The sequence below is a fragment of the Priapulus caudatus genome, unplaced genomic scaffold, assembly GCF_000485595.1.
Source record: "Priapulus caudatus unplaced genomic scaffold, Priapulus_caudatus-5.0.1 Scaffold63, whole genome shotgun sequence".
Taxonomy (NCBI): Eukaryota; Metazoa; Priapulida; class Priapulimorpha; order Priapulimorphida; family Priapulidae; genus Priapulus; species Priapulus caudatus.
In genome coordinates this window covers 256,456-266,764 of record NW_014577124.1, presented here as the reverse complement: position 1 = coordinate 266,764, position 10,309 = coordinate 256,456, and the positions used below count along the sequence as shown (strand labels likewise).

General features: G+C 45.4%; 1 protein-coding gene across 4 annotated transcripts in view; it reads left to right on the top strand.

Annotated features, from left to right (window-relative positions):
• Positions 1–5,286: 5,286 nt before the first annotated feature.
• The window catches only part of LOC106821196 (protocadherin Fat 4-like), a 52,325-nt gene continuing 47,302 nt past the window's right edge, over positions 5,287–10,309 (top strand). For all 4 annotated transcript variants that reach the window (XM_014825901.1, XM_014825899.1, XM_014825896.1 and 1 more), the window contains exon 1: positions 5,287–5,571. The gene's annotated coding sequence lies outside the window, so the exon portion shown is untranslated. The remainder of the gene's footprint in view (positions 5,572–10,309) is intronic.

Genomic DNA, 10,309 nt, shown 5'->3' with positions numbered 1-10,309 from the left:
AAAGCCTTTTTCATGTAAAATACTCATGTTTTCTGACATGATTGTACGTAGGATACGCGGACCCACATGCGCTGTAGACATAGACGAATGTAAGGCAACCCGCCAGTGCTTGAATGGCGCCACCTGTATAGACCTCATCAACTCGTTCAGGTAATATAATAGTTTGACTTTCGTATTACCTTCTTATTATAATATCAGGACAGTATAGCATAGGCCTACACATACCTGGCTATAGTATCTTATTTCCCCGGATAGGATGTTGTCAAGATCAATATAGACATTCACGTGATCAAATTATATAAGTATCTTTTTTATTTTCTGATAGGTACAATAAAAATGAAACAATGAAGGTTAAACTGAGTGCCTAAAGCTTCAGGGGACAATTCTGATGTGGATTTGTCTTCCCAGAAAAACGAGATCGGGCTATATTTTGAGAAACTCAGAAATCAATATTACAATTATGTAATCAGTGGCTAAACTCTCTGGTTCTGGTTCTAATTATGGTTCTAATTCTCTTGTTCTGTAGGTGTGAATGCGCCATCGGTTTCTCGGGCCCATACTGCGAACATCAGACCAGCTGCGCATCACAGCCATGTCTGAACGGAGCCACGTGCGTCGCACAGGCCAATCAGCTGTCCGGGACAGATTACACGTGCATCTGTGAAGTGGGCTTCCTTGGTGTCACGTGTCTGCAGCAAGACTTCTGCGCCTCGCAACCTTGCAGCATCGTGGCAACGTGTCACAACAATCCGGACAGCTTCAGGTATGATCTGATATAGGCCTACATGTGTAGCTAATATTCTATCGTTATACCTTTGGTAAAATCATTTAGTATACCCTTAACATCATATATGCCTATTTTGGTGCTTTTACCACAAAACCCACAATTCATTCACATATCTGCACCACTAATAGGCGTCTTGGAAATTCAATCTATGATCTTCTTTTTACAATATAGGAACAAGTGTTTAATCGCTTTGTAGCTTTATTTTCTTTATTTCACAGATGTTCGTGTCCACCTGGATATTCCGGTGTCACGTGCAGTGATGTGATTGATCTTTGCAAAGACGTGTCTTGTCTCAACGGCGGTACATGTATAAGTCAGGAGACCAACTACAGTTGTGTGTGTGTTGCGCCTTACTATGGTCGTAACTGCCATCTTGTAAATAGTTGCTATGGCAACCCATGTGGAAATAGGAAATGCATAATATTGAACAACAACATGGCGAATCCTCAACACAAGTGTGTGTGATGCAAATAAATGAGAGATTTATTTAAATGATGGATATTTTCTCAGGTTCAAGTGTGTAATTGTTAATCGTTTTTTTTTCATGTAAACATTTTATTTATTATTGGCTGTAGTTATTATTATTTGCTGTTAATATGAATTATGCCTCTCTTATAATTTATTACGCCACTTGCCATGTGTTAAGCATATGGCGACATTGGTAGAGCTAATGGCTCTACAGACTATAGCTACTTCCTGAGCTTAAAAACTATATTCACATAAAACGTTTATGGAAGATGTGACTATCAACTTATGCTGTCTAAATTTGATACCTCGTGGTGTTTTATATTAATTAAATAAATTACAATCGTCATGTGCCAGTAACTCCAACTGCCGATATTGGTCTCATCCAGGGCCGGACTAAGCGTGTGGGGGGCCCGGGGCACGCAATTGTGTGGGGGCCCTATAGTCTGTATTTTTTCTGCACTTTCATGCTTGCAAATTCAGAGAGTATTTCATCGTGTTTCAACGAATTTAAAATGTCACTTTCGATAGCGAGAATTCTGAGGTTTACCAGTCTCTGTTGGCTCATCGTGGTTCTCATGTGATTTTTAATCAACTTGAGTTTTGAAAATTACCTTTCACCGCTAACAATTCGAGACCATCAATAAAAGATAGATTCTCAGAGCAATTTCGGTATTAGGGAAAGTGTCCTTCAGCTGAACAGCAAAATTCAGTCAGAGAAACAGCATGGGAAACGCATCACTTCAACGTTAGGCCCCTACATGCTAAGAATTTTGTGGATCACAATTACGACAGTTTTGTAAATTTTAGGATACTCTAAATGTGGGGGGCCCCAAATGTGGGGGGCCCGGGGCACGTGCCCCTGTTGCCCCGCCCTTAATCCGCTAGTGGTCTCATCATAGATATAGAATACAGATTCTTCTATTCTATATCTACGGTCTCATTCAGACGAAAGAAAGGTGGAAACGTTCATCGGGTCTGCCGATGATGATAATAATTACACGAATTTCAGCGATAGATGGCGCTCCTTCACATCTGATCCACGGCTACCCAAATTCCCACTGCACTACGTTATCGCGTCGATATCACGCGCGTTCATAGTCGTTGAAAAGTTCTCGCAGAATTATTACGTTATAGACGAAAATGTGTCGATTATTGGGGAACCATGCGTCATGTAAATTAACCGTAGAAAGCCGGCGTCACGCGTGAGCGAGGCGGCATCGGTACCGGCGCTCCGTACGCCGTGACACTGCCAGGTACTGCCTAGAGTGGGGCGATCGATGTCTTCCTGTAGGTTAAATCGACATTTACGGCAAATCAAGATTAGCTGTGATAATTATCACCCACAGATTGAGGCGATATGCGATGTAGATTTATGTACGTTCATTGACGGTCGTAATTATTACGTGGCATTCGGCGAGGCTGTTATGCCTAAGTGCGGTTGCGTGCGCGCGCGCGTATGTGTACGTGTGTTCGTGCGTGTGTTTTGTGTGTTTGTGTGTTTTTGTGCGTGCGTGCGTGAGTGTGTGTGCGCGCGAGTGTGTGTGCGCGCGCGCGCGTGTGTGTGGGTGTGTTTGCTCGCGCGCGTTGCCGTACGCCGTATGTGCGTCTACGCGTGTACGTGTATACGTACGTACATATGTTTGTGCGTGCGCTTATGTGCGCGCGTGTACGAGTCTGTGTGCGGAATTTTGAAATGAACTCTATTGAACGTGCTATTCGTACAGCGCTTCTTAGAACCTGTGTCAACTAGGCGGTCACTTGGTGGTTACAGCATATCATTCACATATTGCCCACACTTCAGGGAGATTTACTTGCAATCGTTTTGTTTTGTTTCCGGCGTTGTTTATTTCACCATGATGAACTCTCCCGCGCTTCCAGCAAGCACACCGGCCTCTATATATATATCTATATTCTCAATTAAGTCCTAATTATTTCAAAACACGTTCTGTTGTGATTTCGAGGATAACATTTTAATTTCCTCCCATTATAATTACTACAGCTGTATTAACAGTTAAAATCAATAAATAATAATTAATAACAGTGGAAATTAAAGGCGGCAAATGTAAAACAGCGAGGGATAGCGGCCGTTGGGCAGCCACGGATTGACTGGAGATGGCGCTAAAGGCAAGTGGGGTTCATGTTGGCAGGTTGATATCTATTGGAACCTTACTTGTTTCGGCGCGGTTTAGGCCTACTAATAACACAAATTACAAGTGATATCTAAGCTTGTATCACATGCAAGTTGAAATGTAAGTATGATACATGCATAAAACTCCGCATAGGTACGTGTATATATCTAGTTCTATCCATCCTAGTAAATCCATTGTGGGTAACAACGTCAGTAGATAATTAAGTATTAACTACTATGACAAGCTTATCAACGTTTATATCATGAGATTATTCGATATCCACGTGATGACTCTCACTGTCACATGTACGTTATTTCGCGTGTTTCCTTCCCTCTCTCGTTTCCTTCTTCCATACCCCTATACATTGTCGCAATAATCCAATGACCGTGGAATATACGGGGCGGTAGGTCATATCGTTATTTCGGAAAGAAAATTCCATAATTTTTACGTCGATATATGATCGAAAAATGTTTTTTTGGATTTTTGAGAGCAAGTAGGTCTACATCAATTTCTGTTCGCAAAAACAGGAATTCAAAGTTTAAATAAATAGCTGTAGCTATACGACCCTTAGCCACTTGATTTGCTTATTAACTAACCGTGTTCTCCATGCAAATAATCGGTCACGTTTTCAATTCGTGTTTCCTCAAATATAACTACATGATAATTATGCATGGGCAGCGGAAGTACGGGAAACGTGCAAAACAACGAGTGCAATTAGCGGGCGATTGAACCCTTTTCCAAATTCTACATGAAATTATCCATGTTAGTACCGATGTCGCGTATACAGCGATATTTTGTACTAAACGACCATTTTCCGCTGTTGAAGCCAACCGATCATGCGCACGGGCGTAGGGTGGCACCGACAGCACGGAAGGAAACAAGAATCTACGTAAACTGGACCTTCTATATAATGGCTTCATGTTACGATACGGAATCCTCCGCGGAATAGACGTATATATAGCTCACTCTGAGCATACGTACGTACATGAGCATCGTATTCACTTTCGCTTCGCGAGCAAGCTGCCGATGAAGCATGCACGTAAATGGGAGAAAATCTTCTAATTATATTGACGCATATCGTGCGTGTCACCACCACGCACGTACATGGCACAGGCTAGTACGTACGGCGCGCGCTCTACACCTATATGTCTCGCTATGATCGATCATCCTACTACTACTAATACTACACCGCCACGAGCTCAAAAATGCAGCGATGTTTTTCCGCGTTACCATGGCAACGTTGAATCATGCTACGCCGAGCAAGTGACACAGTAACGCTGATTGTGCTGTTTGGGTGTAATTACGTTCCCGCATGTACGACGGGATTCGGGGAACGATGAATCACGTTAAAGCTACCATCCTTCGTGGTAGTTTTACTGTCGTAATTGTAGATTATATCCTGATTATACGCGTGATAGAGTTTTAAGGTGGAATTAGGCGCGGTCTATATATTAATTTACAAAGACGGTCATCAATGATCTTCGTGCAACAGGGTTGCATGTTCGTGTAAAAATAATAATTCATGCCGTGCGTTTTCTGTTTGCTTTGATTGTGGTTCTCTTTTGATTTTACGGATTATATCACGTAACCCGTATACACCCACGCATATGATATTGTCATATAATGCTGAGAGAATATCTGCTCTACCGTCAGCGCGGTTCAATGTTAATCTTCCCTCGCAGCCGTTATTATGAGCTTTCGCTTATTTCCTGCTGCTCTGCAGTGTCGGGTCCTACGGCAGCCCACCTGTTCGTCTGTCTGCCCGTCCGCGTCTACACGCCACACCTGCGCGCAGCCAATCACGGGCCTCGCCCTGATTCCGACCTCCCTGACGGGCCTCGACGAGTTGCCGTTTTAGGAAGTTGGCGCTATTGTGCTTGCCATCCGCTAGTTCAGTTCACGTGCAAAGCGCATTCAAGTCGGACGACGTTGTTGTGTGCGGCCCTATTATGCTCCAGTTATTATAGTGGTGTGAAGGCCCTAGCCCCCAAAGCTATCTAAATAACACCGGACAACCGTTACAAAGGGACTGGCCATTTCTGCGGGAGGACACGCACGCATTCGTGGGTGCACACGATTCACGAGAAATAGCCGACTCGTGGTGAAGTCCGGCGGAAATTGAAACAGGAAAATCGAAGCGATTGAAGAAGGATTCAAACAACGGCTTGGACGGAATCGACGTCACAGGTAGGTGGATCAACGTTGCGGTCGTGCACATGGACTTTCGAGGATTTTTTTTGGGGGGGGGGCGTTTCGATGATATAATGATAGTAATTATAAGCATGATAATATTCACTTATATTAGTTGTTGGTTTGTGCACAGTGGCGTGCGTACGGTATTATTGTGTGTTATAAATAATTATATTTGGGTATTTGAACGACGTTTACGTGGAATAATATTAGAATTATTATAGTTATTGAAACGGCCCAGGTGTCTGTGCGGTCGAGCGCGTCTTTCTGCATCTAGTTTTTACGCTGGTGTCTATTTTTTACCGTACGTGTATTTATGTCGTGGTGAGCTATGTAACAATTTAAATAGATTATAAGATTATAATGATGATAATGCCGTTGTTGGAGCATCACAAATGAGCTCGTCCGGTTGGGTGATGTCATTTGCATCATTATTATACTGGAGGATAATGCGCGCTTCCCGTAGTAGGTCGTGTTTAGTACGCGGATCGTTGCATACCATTCCGCTACAAATCATGCTTTCTAAATTAACAACCGCCATGATTTTATTCAGGCGTTTTAGTTCATATACGCACACACGCGCGCACACACAGATACGCACGCACACCGCCACGCATACTAACATAACTCACGCTCACACGCACGCACGCACGCGAGTACGTATCTTCACGCAAAATATCTCCAGATATTCCACTAATATAGACATGCTCTTGCTGGACCTATATACTGAAGCTGTGTTATATGCTGCCGTTATGCTGCGCTATAGCAGCCACAGTGCATCTTCCCATGCACACACACCTCGCTCCTACATACTACGCCCTGATTCCCTTTCACTCGCAACGAAAGGGAAAGGACGCAAAATCGAAGCGGCGCATAACAAGAATAAAAAACAATACCCCGCGTCAGCGAGGCGAGCGCGGCAGACGAGATAGTCGATATTTCTCCATCTGCGAGCTGAATAGAGCGCGCTAAAAGGCTTTCGCTCTGGCGGCGGCAGCGGCAGCAGCGGCGGCAGCGGCAGCAGTGCGCTCGATCAGGTAACTCAGCTGCGCGGCGATTCACGGGAGACTGTCACCGCAAGGTACGGCGCGTGCGGGACATCGATTGCGTGCGTCCTACGTGCGTCTACGTGAGGCTATATAAGGAGCGAGTCGGCACGACGAAATGCGCGACAATTACTACTGATTCGCCGACGCCGAGTGCTCGTACCATGCCCCAGATTAACATATTTTATTTACATCGCATGCCCCTCGCGTTGTCGCGTGCACTCAGAGGTCATATACGGCGAGTAGTTAACAGGTGCGAAGAGCGCCACGTCTAAGCTGTGTTAACATTAATTTTCTTGACGCGCTCCAGCCTAACCTAAGCTTGCCGTGTGTACGCATGTACTTGCCAATGTCCTCGCCCCGTGATACATATTAAGGGGATGAAGTGGCAATTTGGTGACATGCTTGTGTTGGCAAATTCGCGGGCTAACGCCAGTCGTCAACAATTCTGTACATGGAAAGCAGCATATGGGTGCGGATCCAATTATGACAGTCGCCGACAACAATCGGGGCCTTGTAAGCAAAACAAGCCGTAGAATTCCCGACCATCATAGCGCATTAGTGCAGGTATACATGGCGGCGCCTAGAAGCAACAACTATACACCTCCGACACACACAGGCGAGCAAACACACACGCACACTTGTAAACACAGACGCGTATATACATACATACACACGCGCACGCACGCACGCACGCAAGCGCACACGCATGAACGCACTCGCTATATGCTCGTGTGTGTCTTTCGTCCGTATTTTTTTATCTCTCTTTCCCTCTCCCTCTCCCTCTCCTTCTCTCTCCCTTTCTCTCCCAGCCCTCTCTCTTTCTCTCTCTCTCTCTCTCTCCCTCTCCCTCTCCTTCTCTCTCCCTTTCTCTCCCAGCTCTCTCTCTCTCTCTCTCTCTCTCTCTCTCTCTCTCTCTCTCTCTCTCTCTCTCTTACTCTCGTACTCATGTGCGCGCGCTTTCTTTCTCACTCGTGCGCGCTCCCTCTCTCACTCTCGTGCGCGCTCTCTCTCTCTTCCTCGTGCGCGCTCTCTCTCTCTCTCTCTTCCTCGTGCGCGCTCTCTCTCTCTCTTCCTCGTGCGCGCTCTCTCTCTCTCTCTCGTACAAGCACTTGGAACGTCTCAATAATGTTAAAAAATAATGGTCAATAAACACGAGAGTGCTCTTTATCATGTTCTCTCTTATTCAGAGAAAGAGCTCGATTAAGAGAGCTCGATTAAGAGAGCTCGATTAAGAGAGAGAGAGAGAGAGAGCTTTCTTATTCATGTTGATTGTGCACAGGGCGTGCGTGCGGTGTACTTGTGTGTTGCAGATGAGCATTTGACCGGCATTTACAGGTGATTATAGGCGAAATAGATAAGTGATTTTCCACAATTACGTGGCGTTGAGAGTTTAGCCTAGTTTAGTGATGGAGTGTTCGTCGTTTTCTCTAATCCACCCGAAAACTTTCGTTCGGCGAACATACGTACTTTCTCTCCCTTTTCTGAGCAGAATTCACGGGGGTACATTTAAGTCCTCTGCGCATACTAGCTAGCTCTAGTACTATAGTCCTTGTTCCCACAGGCCCCTGTGGCAACAAGGGCTATAGTACTAGAGCTATGCGTATACCTGCTCTTAGTAGAAGTGAGTGGCTTGGCTTGGATCGCATCTCGAGTCGACAATGCGAGGCAAATGACGCAGCTGTTAGTCAAGCGTGCTGACTAACAGATCGTCCCTGTTTAAAAGCCACGACGCATCAGCTGCCTCCATTGATACCTCCATCATAATGCAGGTATAATTAAAGCAAGAGTTCAGAGCGCCATTTTCGCTCGACACACACGGGTGACCCACAACGGTCAGGAACAGTAAATTCAGTAACGTCGCTATTTTATGATGTCTGCATGACGATCCCCGGGTACAAGTCGTGCGTGGATATAATAGAACTTCCTATGTAGCTGCATATGTCATGTGGGCGCCAGTGATTGGTGACACCATGCGTGTCCCTCACTCTATCATCAGCGCATTTATTAACCTTCACCGCAGCCTACCGATTCAAGCGAAGATAATATAATACGAGTATAATAATAATAATAATAATAATAATAATAATAATAATAATAATAAATTACAAGGAATATAATGAATTATTATCCGCTATTATTCACTCTCGCTGCGCATGCACATAGCCTCTGTAAACGAGACTGAATACGTTGCTTATGAAGCGCATCCCGTAATTTCCGTAGTCAATACGAAAATCGTCTTGTTGTGTTTCGGAATATTAGCAGCGAGTGCCGCTGCGAGTGCAGTCGAGAAAATCTTGTCGAGGGGCATCGACTGAACAGGTTTTCCACGGCCCGCCAGCGAGTCGAGAGCAGCACCAGCCACCTGAGCAAGTATCATTTATTCGAACAAGCAACATTTCTAGTTTTTCTACGGGAAACAATGCCGTACTAAGCAAACACCGATTTACCGTCGCTGTTTATCCTATATGACCGACACTGCCCGCGTCTGTTTCCTTGTTTGCCAAAAGCCAGAGCGTAAATGACTGGTGCGTCGTGCACGCGAGTGTGTGTGCGTGTGTGTGTGTGTAAGTGTACATGTGTGTTGCCCCGGTGTTGCGAACCCAGCCCTCTAACCTTATCGTGACTCATCATAGCGATTTCTTTCGCGCGGGTTCGAATGGGTTACTTAATCCAGCCCTTGAAGTTGTTCCTGGTTTAAATTCTTTCACGCTCGGAAGAACAAAATGGAGAAAACAACACGAGGCAAAAAATCACCAGCATATATCTTCATCGGCATTGTTTCACTCACCTTTGCCAAGTCCGGCCCACCCCACCCCCTCGTTTCTCCTTCCCCTTCCATGCCGGCCCACCCACGCGGTGCGTTCGTCATTCGCATGCTATTTTCCGGGAACAGTGAGTACGTACGCTAACGCGAAAGTGTACATCCATATCGACACGACTAGAGGCTCGGCAGACGATAAATCAACGCGCAGGAACAAAAACGAATACCTTCGCCGCGTGAAGTCGCGGGGTGTCAGAAAGAACTCGTGCAGGGTTTACGGCCGACGATGATTTACGCGTATAGCGGCGCGGTGAGGGTAAACGGGGGAGTCGAGCTTTTCGTGTGCCCTGGTTTTCTTTCCTCGCCGACCCCCTGCCGACGCACAGCGTGCGTGAAAGTGGCAACCGCGTCGTGAATCTGCCGTCGAAGTCACAAATCGTCGCTGAACGACGAAATGATGTGCGAGGTGAGCGCAGGAGTGAATTGCAATCTTGTTCCCGTGGTGCGGTGCATGGGGTGTTCAACTGCGCAGCAAGTCTGCAGATGAAAGACTTCGGCTTGAAAACGATTGTTCTTGATATGTAGGCCTTGTTTATCATATTAATCAATAATTATTGACAGTTAAGTTTCATGTAGGTATAATCCCTACATTTTCCATCTCTAGTTTATACAACGTTAACACTGATGTGTATGGCGCGTGCGTCTTTGCGCTGGACTGCAACATTGCATGGGTGTGTAAGGTCTTAGGCGTGGAGCAAGAATAATGCGTAAGGTTACGCCGTGGTATTGTGACACCGTCTATAGCATATGATAAATGCCACACGTACATGGTTAATTATGAAGCAAGTGTAGGCGTCACCTCACCAAACACGCGCATCAACAGCGTATATATATATATATATATATATATATATATATATATGTG